Raw genomic sequence first — 18,253 nt, 5'->3', positions numbered from 1 at the left:
AGATTTGATGAATTAAACACTAAAGACCGAAGACCAGAAGAGTTGTGGGATGACATCAAGAATATCATACATGAAGAGAGCAGAAAGTCATTAAGAAGACAAGAAAGAAGGAAAAAATCAAGATGGATGTCAGAAGAGACTCTGAAACTTGCTCTCCAACTTAGAGAAGCCAAAGCTTAACCACATACTGTGGCATAATTACATGTCCACATCCCTGTTCCTATTTCTTCAGTTGTCACTCCAATCTGGTTATCTGAGGAACTGTGTCATCTACCCAAGATCACCCTCATTTTATGGTGAAGCCAGTGCTTTCCTTTGTGTAAAATCAGAGTGGATTTCTTTTCAGGAAGAAACAAAAGTGAAGAACACTTTTGATGAAGAAGAGCACTTTCTACTAAGGTAGTTTATGGATTCTCCTTTGTACAATAAGGTAAGTTCTTTATGAGAGAAAAAAATAAAATAGAGATAAGTGGCCTAGGGGGATTCTTTTCAGCCCTATAATTCTGTGATAATTATAAAAATAAGGAAGCAATGATCAGATCAGTTAAAAGAAATGTTTGTTCATTCATGTTTTAACTGATGTCTTTGGCAAACATTTTATGCTTCTTGATTAATGTTTGCATTTAAATCAGCTAAGTTTTATTCATGCCAATGGCTGTACCTCATTTTATTAATCATAGTGATTCTGTATGCAAAGCATTCTTTGGAAAGGGCTTTATTTTTTTAAATCCCTTCTTGAAAGATCAAAATATATCTACCATCAATAGTTTTATTACAGCTGAGTACACATTGTTGTTCTTAAGTGCTGTTGAGTCGATTCTGACTCTTAATGACCCTGGAGAAGGTTTCCAAGGAGCAGCTGTTGAGTTTAAACCACACTGACCTTGCAATTCAAACCAATCTTGTGCTCCAATGCTTATCCAACAGCACCGCACCAGGACTCCAACTGAGTAAATAAAATTGATGAAATTGTCATTCCATTTTACATTAAGGAAAATTTTATTGCTCTTCTAGTAGGGAGAGAATGATGTGTTTTGCAAAGAACTTTCATATCTATGGAGGAAGCATGAATATCTTTAGGATTATTGATAGCTAGTAACTGGTCCTTGTATGCCACACCTAATATTAAAAACATTTGTTCCTTTATTGAGTATGCTGTAACACCTTTGTTAGTAGTAATAGTAGTACCCTTCCACCACTCATCTGTTAGTTTGTCACTGGTCTGTTCTGACTTGCATATTGCTGTGCAGCTGGAAGCTATGCCAAAAGTATTTTGCATTTTGAATGTTGGCGGTGTCACCTGTGGTGGATACTTTCGACTAAGCATCCAGAGTAAGACATACTTAGAAGAAGGAGAGATAGATTACTTCCTAATGTTTAGCTATTGAAAACCTTATGACTGGCAGTGAAACACTCACACAGCACCAGAAAACTGAATATTGACAACATTATTAATAGCCCCAGAATATTGTCAGATACCATGCTGAAATATGAGCCCCTCAAAATACAACTTGGAAAGAGCTCCCTGCTCAAAGTACAGTTGACTGTGATGTCAAGAATAAAGCTTTTAGACCTTCTTTTGCTAATGGGGCACAACTCAAAATGAGGAGAAACAGCTGTAACATCCATTAAGAATTGAAACAAGGAATGTAGGAAAATTGGAAGCTGTCAGAAATGAAGAGGAATGCATAAAGATTGATGCCCTATGCAATAATGAACTGAAATGGATTGGAATTGGCTATTTTGAATCTAACAGTCATTTGGTCTACTAGGCCAAGAATGATAAATTGAAGACAAGTGGTATCACATTCATCATCAAAAAAGACATTTCAAGATTTGTCTTGAAGTATAATGCTGTCTGTAATAGGATAATATCTATATGTCTACAAGGCAGACCAGTTAATTCCATTATTATTCAAATGTATGCACAACCATTAAAGTCAATAGAAATTGAAGAATTCTAACAATGTCTTAGTCTGAAATTGATCAAGCATGCAGATAAGATGTATTGATAATTACTGGTGATTGTGATGCAAAGGTTGGAAACAGAGGAAGGACCAGTAGTTGGAAAATAATGGCCTTGGTGTTAGAAATGCTACTGGAAATCACATGATAGAATTTTGCAAGACTAGTGATTTCTTCATTGCAAATCCCTTTTTAAGCAACATAAAAGATTATATACATGGACTTCACCAGATGGAATACACCTAAATAAAATTGACTGCATCTGCAAAGAGATGGTGGCAAAGCTCCATTACCATCATCTTTCAAATCAAGACCAGGGCAGACTGAAACCATTAGCTGCTCATATGCAAGTTCAAACTTAGGCTGAAGAAAATGAAAACAATTCCATGAGAGCCAAAATATGACCTTGAACATATCCCACCTGAATTTAGAGGTCATCTCACAAATATATATGAGGCGTAGACAGTAATCAGCAAAAATCAGAAGAGATGTGGGATGATGTCAGGAAGAAAGCATGTAAGTCATTAAGAAGATGAAAGAAAGAAAAGACCAAAATGGATGTCAGAAGAGACTGAAACTTATTCTCCAGTGTAGAGATGAAAAAGCATATGGAATAAATGAGATAAAAGCTGAACAGAAACTTCCAAAGGGCAACTCAAGAAGACAAAGTCAAATATTATAGTGAAATGTGCAAAGATCTGAAGTTAGAAAAACAAAAGGGAAGAACATGCTAATCAATTCTCAATGCTGAGAAAGAAAGGAGAAAATTCAATCCTAGGCTTGCAATACTGAAGGATGCTTTGGGCAGAATATTAAATGATGCAGAAAGCATCAAAATAAGATGGAAAAAATACAGAGACACTATACCAAAAAGAAACAGTCGATGTTCACCTATTTCAAGAGGTAGCATATGATCAAGAGCCAATGATACTGAAGGGAGAAGTCTAAGCTATCTGTACTGCTGTAGCACTTAGTCATTGGAAGACAGCTGCCTGGACAACTGATTGACAAGATCCATATGTTTGCCCATTCCAAAGAAAGATGACTCAATGGATTGTGGAAATCACCACATGCAAGTAAAATTTTGCTAAATAATTAATGATTGCAACAGTCCATAGACAGGGAATTGCCAGAGGTTTAAGTCAGATTTAGAAGAGGATGGGGAACAGGAGCTGTCAGATGGATCTTGACTGAAAGCAGAGAATACTAGAAAGATATTTACCTCTGTTTTATTGACTCTGCAAAGTCTCTTGATTGTGGGTCATTACAAGCAATAGACAACATTGGGGAGAATGAGTATTCCAGAACACTTAATTGTTCTCATGAGGAATTTGTACATAGACCAAGAGACAGTCATCCAAACAGAACAAGGGGACATTGAAGGATTTAAAGTCAGGAAATATGTGCTCCAGGGTTGTATTCTTTCACCATACTGATTCAATTTGTATGCTAAGCAAATAATCTGAGAAGCTGGTTTATGTGAAGAACAGAAATCAGGATGGGAGGAGGACTCGTTAACAACTTGTGATACATGGTTGATACAACCTGCCTTGCTGAAAGGGAGGAGAACTTAGAATACTTACTACTGAAGATCAAAGACCACAGCCTTCTGTACGGGTTACACCTCAATATAAAGAAAGTAAATTCCTTACCACTGGAGCAATGAATAACATCAAGATAATGGAGAAAGGTTTCAAAGAATCCATTTTACTTGGATCAGTCATCAAAACTCACGGAATCAGCAGTCAAGAAATCAAAGTATGTTGTTATTGTTAAGTGCCGTCGAGTCGATTCCGACCCCTAGTGACCCTGTATAGGATTTCCAAGGAGGCAGCTAGTTGGTGAGCTTGAACCGCCAATCTTTCAGTTCAAATGGCTTTGCTGTCTGACTCATTAACCCACAGTGCCACCAGAACTCCTAAACAATGTATAGCAGTAAGCAAATATGCTGCACAAGACCTATTTAAAGTGTTCAGGAGCAAAGATGTCAGTTTGAGGACTAAAATGCACCAGATCCAAGCCATGAGATTTTCAATAGCTTCATATGCATTTGAAAGTTGACAGTGAATAAGGAAGACCATAGAAGAATTGAAGCATTTGCATTGTGTTGTTGCAGAATATTACAAGTACCATGGACTAATAGAATAACAAACAAATCTGTGTTGGAAGAAGTACAACCAACATGCTTCTTGGATACCAGGATGGCAAGACTTCGTGTCTCATACTTCAGACATATAATCAGAGGGGACCAGTCCCTGGAGAAATATACTGCTAGGTAAAGTTGAGCATTAGTGGAAAGATGGATTGGCACTGTGGCAGCTTCAGTGGGCTCAAGCTTAACAATAGGTGTGAGGATGGTACAGGACCTGCGATGTTTTGTTCTATTGTGCATAAGGTCAATAACAATAGGTGTGAGATTGGTACAGACCTGCGATGTTTCGTTCTATTGTGCATAAGGTCATTAAGGAGTTGGAATCATCTAATGCTTACACGACATAATAACCTCATGTGGGTATTACTATCATTCCCATTTTCTAGCTAAGAAAAGGAAGGCTTTTAGAAAGTTAAGTAAAGCAAACATTTTAAACCTTTAATCTCTTCCAGTTAATCAGGTTGAAAAGACCATTTTTCATTGTACAAGCATTAATTGAATTTCATCTTTGGGGATCCACCCTTTACATCACCTGTATTTGTTTATTAATCATTTCCTATCATCCTGGTGTGGTGCTATAGGCTAAGCACTGTACTGTAAGGTCAGTTTGAACCACAAGGTCAGTGGTTCAAACTCACCAGTCACTCCTTTGAAACCCTATACAGGATAGCTCTGGGTCAGAACATACTCAATAACGCTTAACAACAGAGCTTCTTTGAGTCATGTTTTTATAGCTTAATTAAGGTATAATTTCCATACCAAACAACTCATCCATAAAAACTGCAATGTATAGAAGTTGTGCAGCCGTTACACTCCTCCAGCTTTCCTGCAGTTCCACCCCCCGCCATTGCAGGCAGTCCTCGCTTCCATCTCCAGGCCCAGGAAACCACAGATCTGCTTTCCATCTCTCGAGGTTCTGTCATTTCTGGACACTTTAGATAAATGGAAATATACAATGGTCTTTTCACTAAGCATGCTTTTTCAAGTTTTTCTATGTTGTAGCATCTGTCAGTAGTTGCTTCCTTTTTATTGTATAAATATGACACACTTTATTCTCTAGTTGATGAATGTTTGAATTGATTTCATATTTTTCCATTATGAAAAATGCTGCTGTAAAATTCATATACATATCTGTGTGAGCATATATTTTCATTTATCTTGAATAAATACTTGAAAGTAGAATTCCTGGGTCACATAGTAAGTTTATATTTAGCTTCTGAAGAAACTGTCCAAAAGTTTTCCAAAATGCCTGTGCCATTTTACATTCCCATCAGTGTATGAATTTTTCATTTCCTCATATCTTCTCCATCCTTGGTATCATTTGTCTTTTTGGTTATAGCTATCCAGTGAATATGTATTGGTGTTGCACTGTGTTTGCAGTTTGCAGTCTTTAATGTTGACTGAAGTCAAGCATCTTTTCATGTTCTGTTAGCTGTCTATCTTGATGTGTGAAATGTCTATTCAAATCTTTTGCTCATTTTTGAATTGGTGAGAGTTCCTTGTATATTCTGGATATAATTATTTTACCAGGAATAGGGTTTGTAAATATTTTGTTCCAGTCTGTGGCTTGTTTTCTCATTTCTTCAATGGTGTTTAAAATGTGCAAGGATTTACTTTTAATAATGGCCACTTTGTCAACTTGTCTTGTTGTTGATCATGCTTTTTTTGTAGTGTCTAAAAACACTTTTTCCTGTATGTTTACTCTTAGAAATCTTGTAATTTTAGCCTTTATATTTAAGTCTATGATAGGATTTACATTTTAGTATGGTATAAAGTTTTGAAATTCTTTTTACATGTTGAAATGGTTTTCTCATTTGTTACAAAAGAATATCCTTTCATCACTTAATTACCTTGGCACTTTTGTTATAGTTGGTTGTGTTTACATTTGTGAGTATATTTCTGGGCTCTATTCTGTTCCATTGGAACCCTGGTGGTACAGTAGGTGAAGTGTTGGGTTATCCTCCTGTTATGCCCAGAATTCAGGGTCCCCAAAGACCACCCAGGAGCCATGTACCGATGCAAATACATAAGGGTTGTTTAATCAAGCTCGAGCCAGGTCTCTAAACTTATCCGACATTTCGGAATAGGGAAAGAGCCCCGAATTCATTGTCTGCAGGGTTTTTATAGAATTTTCAAACAGCTCAGGTTTCTCAGCTTTACAATCTTTGGATTGGTTAACAATTGGCAAACTATGAGATGTTACAGTTTAATTGGTCAGGACTGGTGGTCTTTGTTCTTAGGCTAGGGTAAAGGAAAACATCTGGCCTCTGGCCTTGAGCTGCCTGGCTATTTATACATATATCATATTCTTGGAGCTAGAGTACGTGTTCAGGCTAATGTACAGAATGGAGATTGACCTTGCCTCTGGAGGGAACTAATAACTGAGGCCTTGTCTATTTAAAATGCTTTCCTGAGCTTGACTAGCAGTTTCTAGGTAGGCAAAATCAGGTAAAATCAGTTTGGTCCTTACACTCCAGCTACTCTGAGACAAATATGAGACTGCGCCCATAAAGATGAACAGTCTCAGAAACCTCAGGGAGCAATTCTACTCTCCCCTGTGTGGCACTGTGGGTTAGAATGCACTCAAGGTCACTAGGGTTTTTCTGTTTGTTTGTTACTCTGTTCTATTTTCTATATGTTTATCCTTAAGCAAATATAGTCTTAATTAGTGTGACTTCATAGTAAGATTTGAAACCAACTAGTATAATTCTTCCAACTTTGTTCAAAATTGTTCTGGCTCATCTGGAACTTCTATATTTCAAAGTAGAGTTTTAGAATCAGTCTATCCATTTCCATTAAAAGAAGCAAGAAACCTTGCTGAAATTCTCCTGGGGACTGAGTTGAATGTATATATTAGCTTGAGAGAATTGTACTGAGTATTTCAGTGATGAGTTTTTAAACATACAATGAACATAAACATTTCTTCCATTTATTGGGATCTTTTAAGATATTTTCTCTCATCAATGTGTCATTTTCCAGTATATGGGTCTTGGACTTCCTTAGTCAAATTTATTTCTAAGTATTTTATTATTCTAATTGGTTGTGATTAAATTTTTTAATATTTATTGTTCTGATTGTTTCTACTATGTAGAAATGCAGATACATAACACAAGCTTGCAACTCTAGTAAATGCATGATCTCCAGCTTGTGTGAATTACCAGTCAGTAACATCTCGGTGACACAATCCACGAAGTATGGACTGAGTCCTGCAGATCTCGCAGGGCTCTTTCTGGTAATGTATGACAGTGATAGCTTTGGGTCATTTCTACCTTTGAGCAGTAAACAACTACTTAAAGTCTTCGATTCTATTTGTGCAACAGTTTGTATTAAATGTAACATTTGTATCACTGTCATTTTGGCATTGGGTAGTCAGACCTCTAGATAATTTTATTCCTTTAGAAAAAAAAAATCAGGTCCCAGACAACACTTTATTGTTGCAGTCCTTCAGTAACTGGAGGATTACTGAAGATCAATTTAACATCTTATGTGATTTGTTTTGGATTAAATACGTTGAATTTGATGAAAGGACTATGTAGGTCAGTGAAAACGTGAATTACAGAGTAGAGAAGAACATCATACTAGGTGCTTAATAGATTTGTTAAGAATTTAGAAAACATGCTTGCCTTGTTTTCATATGTGTTCATTATAGAGTCCTGTTTTAGTACATAATTAATGAAGAATGACATGTTCCCATAGGCTGAGCACTTGTAAACTATTGAGGGTAGAAGTCACTGCATTGTATATATTTAGAAGCAAAGTCAGTGATGTATTTAAAATATGGAATTAAGAAACCATGACAGCTCATCTCAGACTTTGTGAATTTATGAAAATGCACACTTTCTTCATTTTCTTTTAACAACCAGCAGTGTAACAAATCAGACATTTTGCACTAGCAGAATCACCATTTGCCTTATGTTTTAGTGAATTTTGAGGCTGCCCTAATTAACATTGTTTCTTTCAAAATACAGTTTTACTCGCAGATTATTAGTCCTTGTTGAATGATAACTGAAAAATCAAGTTCCATTTCCCTACCTTTGTCTGGCAGGCAGCAGCTAGCATTTGAATGTTTCCTAATTCTCAGCAACTGGGCGAAGCAGGTTGCATGTATTAGCACACTTAATCTTTAACTAAGCATATAAGATGGATTTCATTGTAATCCTTTCCTTAGAAAAGGATGTCACAGCGAGTAAATGGTAGAGCCAAGAACAACTCATTCTCTTAACCAGAACTCTTTCTATTCTTCTTTCCCAGAATGCCCTGTCCTGCCATGTTGTGAAATGACTTCACATCTAGTTCACTGAGTTTGAGACTGAAATCTTGGGTTTCAAAGGTGAAGAACGGATACTGATTTCAATATTTGTCATCTCAATCTTCATGACCTCAAAAATTGTTCTTTAAAGGAAAATGATTCTAACCCCAAATTTTGAGAATACTGTCTTTATTCCTTTGTTTGACACATATGAGACAAAAGATCAGTGATGCTTCTCATCTCTCCAGGGGTATTTGGCAGGAGGGAGATTGTCAGGGGACCTACCAGCATTCAGTACCCCAGGAGCTAGGGATGCAAGTGTTACATAAGGCAAAGGACACAGGACTTTGTTGCCATCGAGTCAGTTCCAACTCATAGTGACCTGATAATTGGGTTTCCCAGGAGCAACTGGTGGTTTGAACTTATGGTTTGAACTGATGCTAACCTGTAGTTAGGAGTCTAGTGCTTATCCTACAGTACCACACCAGGACTCTGGTGAGACACTATCCATAGAGGGTTTGCAAACTCTTTAAAGCCCGTCTCTGCATCTCAGCTGGAAAACGAGACTAGGGAGGTGAGTCCCAGACATACATTGTAAATGATGACTGGGCCCTGTACACTGCAGTGTGGGGCCCACGTTTGTTAGTTAGTCTCAGTCTGCAAGTGGGCAGAAGCCTCCACTCTCCTGAGACCTGCATGCCATTGCAATCTAACATGCACAAGATAGTACCTCATAATGAATAATTCTCACCCAAAATGCCAGTATGGCCCTTTCAGAGATTCTGGGCTGCTGGTCCATAGAATACAAACAATTCATTACCCTTAAGAAAGTTAAGGGTTGACTTCTGGTTTGGGCAGCAGCAGAGACCGCCAGGTAGGAACGGTTCCGTGGGGGAGGGACTGAAAACCCACAGAAACTGTGCTCACAGAACAACACCAGAGTTCTGAATCTACCACAGGACGTCAGTTTCCCGCACTCGCAAGTGAAAAAAAATCACGATATAAAGGAAAATACTGCATGTTAGGAATCTCTGGACACGGGACTCCCTCTGCGGCCACCCCGCCCAGGCAGAGTTCAGAGGGTGGGGCTACAGCCAGACGGGCACAGGGAACTGGTGCTAAAAGCGGTGCAGAGGCATTTACTACATGGCTACAGTAGTCAAAACAGCCTGGTACCGGTACAATGCAAGATACATTGATCAACAGAACAGAATTGAGAATCCAGAAATTAACCCATTCACATACAGCCAACTGATTTTGCAGGGGAGGAGATAGTCTCTGTAACAGAAGGTGCTGGCAGTGATATAGAAAGTGATATGCAAAAGATTGAAACAAGAGTTTTACCTCATGCCCTAAACAAAAACCGACTCAGCATGGATTAAAGACCTAAATGTGAATCCCAAAATTATGAAAGTCATCAGTGAAAAAATAGGGACAAATGTGAGGGCTCTAATACAGAGAATACACAGACTGCCAAACATTTTGAAAATTAAACAAAAGTAGACAAAATAGATGATTGGGACATACTAAAAATTAAAAACTTACATGCACCAAAAGACTTCACCAAAAGAGTAAAAAAGGAACCCACAGAATGGGAAAAAATATTTTGCAATGACACATCACACAATGGACTCATTTATAGGAATTTATAGTTTCCTAAAATATATAGGAAACTACAACAACTCTACAAGAAAAAGACAAATAACTCAATTAAAAAATGGTCACAGGACATGAACAGACAGTTCACCAAGAAGAAGATCCAGGCAGCCAACAAACATATGAAGAAATGTTCATGATCACTAGCCATTGGCTGTGTGCCGTGGAGTTGGTTCCAACTCATATCGACCCTGTACAGGGTTTCTGAGGCTGTAAATCTTTACGGGAGCAGAATGCCTCATCTTCCTCCCACGAAACAGCTGGTAGTTTCAAACTGCTGACCTTGCGGTTTGCAGCCCAATTCGTAACCACTACGCTACCAGAGCTCCTTTAGAGAGATGCAAATCAAAACAACAATGAGATATCATCTCATACCAGCAATAACAGCAAAGATCAAAAAAGTAGAGGACAATAGTGCTGGCGAGGATGTAGAGAGACTGGGACACTCCTGCATTGCTGGTGGGATTGCAAAATGGTCCAGCCTCTCTGGAAAGCAATATGGTGCTTCCTCAGAAGGTTGGAAATAGAAATACCTTGTAATCCAGCAATTCCTGTACTTGGTATTTACCCACAAGAAATATGAGCCATAACATGAGTAGATATATGCACACCAATGTTCATAGCAGCACTATTTACAATAGCAAAAAGACGGAGCCAGCTAAAGTGCCCATCAACTGAAGAATGGATAAACAAACTGTGGTACATACACACAGTGGAATACTGTGCTACCATGAAGAACAATAAGGAAGCTGCAAGCCACCGCATAACATGGATGAACCTTGAGGACATTATGCTGAGTGAAATTAGTCAGTCACAAAAGGAGAAATACTGCATAGGACCATTATTGTAAAAGAGTAAGAAAAAGAATGCACACTAAAAGGGGAAAAATTATATATATATTTTCTGATAACCAGGATGTATGGGATGAGAGGAGGGGAGGGAGGGAGGGGAAGATAGAGCACAGGGTAGGGAATAGACATAGGATAGCTTGGGTGCAGTAGGGGCGGGCAATACACAAGAAGGGGGAGGGGAATGGAGGAACAGGCAAGTTCGCATGGGCTAAGTGGGACAGAGGTAAATGATGAATGCACAACCTTGGAACAACAGGGTTCTGGGATACAGGGATTGAGGCATGGTTTGAAGGTGTAAAAGAGAGGAATAGTGTTCAGATGCTTGGCTGTCTTTTGAATCTTGGTTTCCCTTGCCCATCATTGTGAAATAGACACTTGAGCAGGGGAGAAAGGAATAGCCAGAAACATCACTACAGAAAGCTTGTAAATCCATCTTCAGCCTATTGGAATACCTTAAAGGCTAGAAGTTGCTCAGTGAAAGAGGCTTCCTGTGGAGCCTTTACACTGCTCAAGACCATAGGTGGAATCCAGAACTGACTGAAGTAGGAAATTTCCACTGGAAAGGACAAGTAGACCAGACTGGAGAACAGAAGATACTTTGTGAAAAACAGACCAGCAGGAAAATTCTGAAACAATAACAGCAGTCTGATGGGTTACTACAAGAACAAGTAAGCTGTTTGCCTGAGAGCCATTAGGCAAGTGGTTGGGACCCCTCAGAACAAACCCCCTTCTATGTAGTCTGGATGGTGACCACGTTGGTGACCGATAAGGGAAGAGGAAAAAACAGCAATGAAGTTACAAGCTAAGCCCGACCACATTCACTAGAACCTTGTGAACCCAGGTGGAGACCTGGATGACCAGCAGTACGGCAAGACCTTGAGACTCCTGGGCCCAGAGACAGTGACATGGACACAGAGGACTAGAGCAGAGAGTGAAGTGTCCAGCTGATTTGAAGTGAGGGGAGAGGCACAAGAACGCCCATACTTGAAGATAGTACCCACTTGACCTGGCTTCAATGGCTGGATGATCAGAACTCGACTAGAAGAAGAAAGAAGAGGGAAAAAACAAAAAGAATAACTTGCTACAATTTGATGAACGTCACCTATACTTATGGACATAGTAGCTCAAAAAAGGGAACAAATCTTTACAGCGAGGATCACTCCCACCCCCTCGATACACAGGGTTGACAGGGATGGGCAACATAGACATTAGTTACCCAAAATGTGGGGGCCTATAAAGGCAAGTGACTGCCTTACAAGCTTTCAAGAGAGGCCCTAGACAGGGCGGGGGAAGGTAGAATCTCCACTGAATGATTTCCAATCCGTTGGGACTGGGCTGGCAAAAGGAAATGGGGATAAGACTCGTGTGGTACAATAGTGAATAATTGCCATCAGATCTGACTGTCAGGCTAGGAAATATAGAGGTAGATGTTTTTTGACAAAAGGAGGAGAGTGATTGATTTTGCAGCCCAGGAGCGGAGGTCCCTGGGACCATCAAGAGAAAAGAACGGAGAGCAGGACCCTACCCAGAGAAGCAGTGATGCCAGGGATGGAGACAGAGAGGATGATGTGGACAGATGGAGTGGATGGGGACACTGGACTCAGGGCAGGAGAAGGGCTGTGTGCTGGCGGCCGGGGGGTTGTGGGGGTAGGCCTGTGTGGTGTACTCTTTGGGGTTATGTGATGATGCATGAAGGGGACTGTAATCATTGCAATGAATCAAAATACGATAGGATGAGGGAGGGTAAAGCTAATGTTCTCCCATGTCAACTTCACAATAAAAACTTAGAAAAGAAAGTAAGGCTTACTCTGGCCAGATGTAGGGTATATAAACCAGAGATAAAATTCCATTCTGGTTCTATCCCAAAAGAATTTTGTTTACTTTGTTTTGCATTCATTGAACCTTGTTCTTTTTTGCCAAATTTAAATTCAACTGAACTGCTCACTTAATCTCAGGTTTTCAGAACAAATCTATGGCAGTTAATCTTTCATGGCTAGGAAGGAGGGAAGATCCCATTAAAAACAGTTTGTTCTGTTCCTGGCAGGAGTTATATGCCACCCAAAAAAGATTCATAAACTACAGATGTTCCTGGACTAAGCTATGGTCCAAGTCTTTGATGACTGTGTCTCTCTCAGAAGTCACACTGAATGCTTTGTTGATTATGGTCTTTACTCAACTGAAAACAAATGGATTAAAATTCATGACACTCCACAGATTCATATTGTTAGTTTGGATAACAAATTAAATATTAATGTTGACTTAATTTTATGATTAAAATATTTAAATTATACAAACATCTCTTGCCTATAACCATTATTAATTATGAGATGCATTTTAGAGATTTCAGTATGATTGAGTATGAACAGATTTTTGTTGTTGTTATTAAGTGCCTTGGAGTTGGTTTTGACTCATAGCAATCTTGTATGTGGCTTCTGAGTCTTTAAAACATTTGCGGGAGCAGAAAGCTGCATCTTTGTCCTGCAGAGCGGCTGGCAGGCTCGAACCACCAGCCTTGTGGTTCCCAGTCCAGTGCTTATCCTAAAAAGCCACCACCATTAGATAATACAAAATGGTCAAAGATCCTAGTAATAGTTGGTAACCTTTATTGCCATTCAATCTTCATAACAATGTTATGAGGTAGATTCTATCATTGTGCCTATTTTGTAGTACCATTGAGGTAACCTATATACATATCTAATGATCATGATGGTTTTAGGGAAAGTCTTTTATCTCTTGACTGCTATTATGTCTGACTCTGTACCCTTTCCCCAAGAGAAACCAGTAGGCTTCTCATTATCACAGGAAATTATAGATCATGAGTATATAACAGTTTTCCTAAATTAAACCAAACCCACTGCTACTGAGTAGATTCTGACTCATAGTGACCTTGGGCTGTAAATCTTTATGGGAGCAGAAAGCCTTTCTCCCATGGAGTATCTGGTGAATTCAAACTGCTGATGTGGTGGTTAGCAGCCCAACCTGTAACTGACTACAGCGCTAGAGCTATTGTTCTCCTAAGTTGATGTTGATGTTCAATGCCATTAATTCAGCTCTGATCCCATGCACAATAGAACAAAACTCTGCCCAGTCCTGTGCCAGCCTCACAATTGTTGTTATGCTTGAATCCATTGCTGCTGCCACTGTGCCAATCCATCTCATTGGGAATGTGCCAATCAATATATCTCATCTTTTTTGATGACCTTCCATGTTACCAAGCTTGATGTCCTTCTTCAGGGACTGGTCCCTCCTGATAACACGTTCAAAGTATGAGAGACAAAGTCTTGCCATCTTGGCTTTTAAGGAGCATTCTGGTTGTCCTTCCTTCAACACAGAGTTGTTTGCTCTTTGGGCAGTCCAGGTCCATGGTACTTTTAATATTATTTTCCAACACTACAACCCAAATGCATCAACTCTTCTACAGTCTTTCTTATTCGTTACCCAGCTTTCACATGCATATGAGGCTATTGAAAATACCATGCCTTGGGTCAGGCATACTTTAGGCCTCATCTTTGCTCTTGAACATGTTAAAGAGGTCTTTTGCAGCATATTTGTCTAATGCAACATGCCGTTTTCTTGACTGCTGCTTCCATGAGTGCTGTGTGGATCCAAGAAAATGAAGTCTTTGCCAACTGCAATATTTTCTCCATTTATGATGAGTTATTTGTTGGTCTAGTAAGGATTTTTGTTTCCTTTATATTGACGTGTAATCCATACTGAAGATTGTAGTCCTTTATCTTCATCAGTAAGAATTTTAAGTCCTCTTTGCTCTCAGGAAACAAGGTTGTATCACCTGCATATCGCAGGTTGTTATGAGTCTTCTTCCATTCCTGATGCCATGTTCTTTATATAATCCAGCTTCTTGGATTATTTGCACAACATACAGACTGAATAAATCTGGTGAAAGAATACAACCCTGGCACATACCTTTCCTGATTTTAAACCATTCAGTATCCCCTTCTTCTCTTCAAACAACTGCCTTTTGATCTATGTACAGGTTCCTCAAGAGCACAATAAAGTGTTTTGGAATGCTCATTATTTTCAATATTATTCAAGTTTGTCATGATCTATACAGTAAAAAGCCTTGGCAGTGTCAATAAAGTGCAAGTAAACATCTTTCTGGTATTCTCTGCTTTCAGCCATTTTCCATTTGTCATCAGCAATGATACCCCTGGTTCCACATCCTCTTCTGAATCTGGCTTGAATTTTTGGCTGTTCCTTGTCATTGTATATTCACAGCTGTTTTTTAATTATTTTCAGCAAAATTTTACTTGCATGTGGTTTTAGTGATATTATTTGATAATTTTCACATTCTATTGTGTCATCTCTCTTTGGAATGGGTAAGAAATATGGATCTTTTCGACCGGTTGGCAGGTAGCAGTGTTCCAAATCCCTTGGTATAGATGAGTATCTCCAGTGTTTCATTAGATTATTGAAAGGCTTCAATTTTTATTCTGCCAATTCCTGGAGGCTTGCTTTTTGTCACTGCCTTCAATGCAGCTTGGACATCTTCCTTCAGAACCATGGATTCTTAATCATTGCTACCTCTTGAAATGGTTGGACAGCAACCATTTCTCTTTGGTACAGTAACTCTATATTCCTTCCATCTTCTTTTAATGCTTTTTGCATCATTCAGTATTTTGCCCATGGAATCCTTCAATATTGTAAATTAAGGCTTGAGTTTTTCCTTCAGTTCTTTCAGCTTGAAAAATGCTGGGTTTTTTGTTGTTGTTATTTGTTTGTTTTTGTTTTTTTCCCCTTTCGGTTTTTTAGCTTCAAGTCTTTGCACATTTCATTATAATACTTTGCCTTTTCAAGCTGCCCTTTGAAAAATTCTGTTTAGCTCTTTTACTTCTTCATGTCTTCCATTAGCTTTAGGATCTTTATGCAGGAGAGCTAATTTTAGAGTCTCTTCTGGCATCCATTTTGGTCTTTTCTTTCTTCTCTGTCTTTTTAATGAGCTTTTGTTTTCTCCCTGAATGGTGTTCTTGACGTCATCCCATAGCTCTTTTGGTCTTTGGTCATTAGTGTCTAAGGCATCAAATCTGTTCTTGAGATGGTCTCTAAATTCAGGTGGAACCTGGTCAAGGTCATATTGTGACAGTTTAGTTTTCTTCAGCTTTAGCCTGAACTTGTATATAAACAGTAGATGGTCTGTTCCACAGTCTATCCCTGGCCTTGTTTTGGCTATGATATTGAGCTTTTCTACCATCTCTTTTCACAGATGTAGTCAACTTGATTCCTGATATTCCATATGGTTAGGTCCATGTGTTGTTGAAAAAGATATTTTCAATAAATAAGTCATTGGAATTGCAAAATTCTATCATGTACTCTCCAGCATCATTTCTATCAAAAGGCCATATTTTCAATACTGATCATTACTGTTTCCAACCTTTGCATTCCAATCGCCAGTAATTATCAATAGATCTTTTTTAAAAAAAATTTTTTTTATTGTAGATTGAGTGAAGGTTTACAGACAAGACCATCAGTTTTGCATTCAACACATAATACACTTTGTTTCATCTCAATGATTACAATCCCTTCTATGTAGCAACAGTTATGCCTCTTCCTTTCTGTGGTTCCTATTTGCATTCCACCCATCTTTCCATCCCATCTCAACTTTGCCCTTAGTTAAATGTTACACTTGATTTTGATTTTTTGAATGACTGACCATTAAATGGTAAGCATAGAGCATGTTTTACTAGTGTTGTCCCCGCTATATACCTATCTATTATTTGGCTTAAAAATGGGCCACAAGGGTGAGTTCCTTTCCAGATCAGAAGCATGGTCTAAGGCCATAGTTTTAGAAAGCTGTGCCAATTTTTTTTGTGTGTGTCTTTTAATTCTGAGTTTTGCTCCACATTTTCTGTCGCTGTATCTGGGATCTTTTAATGTCATCCCTCTCAGAGCAGTTGGTAGGGATAGCTGAGCACTATCTAGTTCTTCTGATCTCAACATCATGGAGACTGATATCAATGCATCTTGATGTCGAATTGGATCAATTTCAGACTGAAAAAGTTTGTAGAATTCTTCAGTTTCATCATCAATGGCTTTAGTCATTGGTATGTAAATTTGAACATTACTGGTATTAACTGATCTTCCTTGTAGGTGTATGTCACAGATAGCATTGTACTTCAAAGATAGATCTTAAAATGTTCTTTTGTGAAGATGAATGCAATGCCATTCCTCTTGAATGTATCGTTCCCAGCATAGTAAACCATATGATTCAAAATGGCCAATATCAGTCCATTTCAGCTCACTACTGCATAGGACATTGATGTTTATGTGTTCTATTTCATTTTGACAATTCCCAATTTTTGGAGATTCATTCTTCATACATTCTGTGTCCTGATAAGGATCTGTTTCTCCTCATTTTGAGTTCTGACCCATCAGCAAATGAAGGTCCCTAAAGGTTTACTCCATTTGTGTCATCAGGATCAACTATATTCTGAAGAGGCAGGTGATCTCCAGTCATAATTTGAATGCCTTTCAACTTGAGGGGCTCATCTTCTAGTACTGTATCTGACAATATTCTGCTGCTGTTCATACTCAGCGACTAGACATTCAGAAGTCCACAGCTCCTTCCTTGTCTGTTCTAGTATGGAAGCTCAGCTGAAACCACCTGTTCATCATGGGTGACCCTTCTGGTATTTCAAATACCAATGGGATCACTTCCAGCATCACAGCAACATGAAAGTCACCACAGTACAACACACTGACAGATGAGTGGTAAGTTTTCCTAAATTAGAACATCTAAAATAATAAATGCTATAATATCCTCTATCGTACAAACACTGGACTATTAACCGACGAGCCGCGTCTTGGAAGACGATGAGGCTTCCTGCTCTTGCAAAGATTTACAGCCTCACAAATCCCAGACAGAGTCGCTATGAGTCACTCTGATGGCACTTAACAATGACGCCAATAATATCCTAACATATGTGTTATTCCAATTTCAAGACAATCTACAATATAACCAGATAGCTAACCCACAAGGTCGATGGTTCAAATCCACCAGCCACTCTTTGGAAACCCTATACACAGTTGCTATGAATCAGAACGGACTTAACAGCACTTTACGAAGACAATAACAATTGTAATGTTTATGTAAATTCTCAATGGATAAGGAGCTCTGGTAGCATAGTGGGTACGAGTCGGGCTGCCAATCTCAAGATCAGCAGTTCGAAACTACCAGCGGTTCTGCAGGAGAAAGATGAGGTGTTCTGCTCCTGTAAATATTTACAGCCTCAGAAACCCTGTACAGGGTTGCTATGAGTCGGAACCGACTCCACAGTACTTACCAACCAATAATACTATGATGGATGTGCCCATCTTATAAAGGAAATAAAATAGTATGTTAATAATTAGAAGAAAGACCTTGTA

This window comes from Chrysochloris asiatica, unplaced genomic scaffold, assembly GCF_000296735.1.
Source record: "Chrysochloris asiatica unplaced genomic scaffold, ChrAsi1.0 scaffold00032, whole genome shotgun sequence".
Lineage (NCBI taxonomy): Eukaryota > Metazoa > Chordata > Mammalia > Afrosoricida > Chrysochloridae > Chrysochloris > Chrysochloris asiatica.
This window is presented reverse-complemented; position numbering follows the sequence as displayed.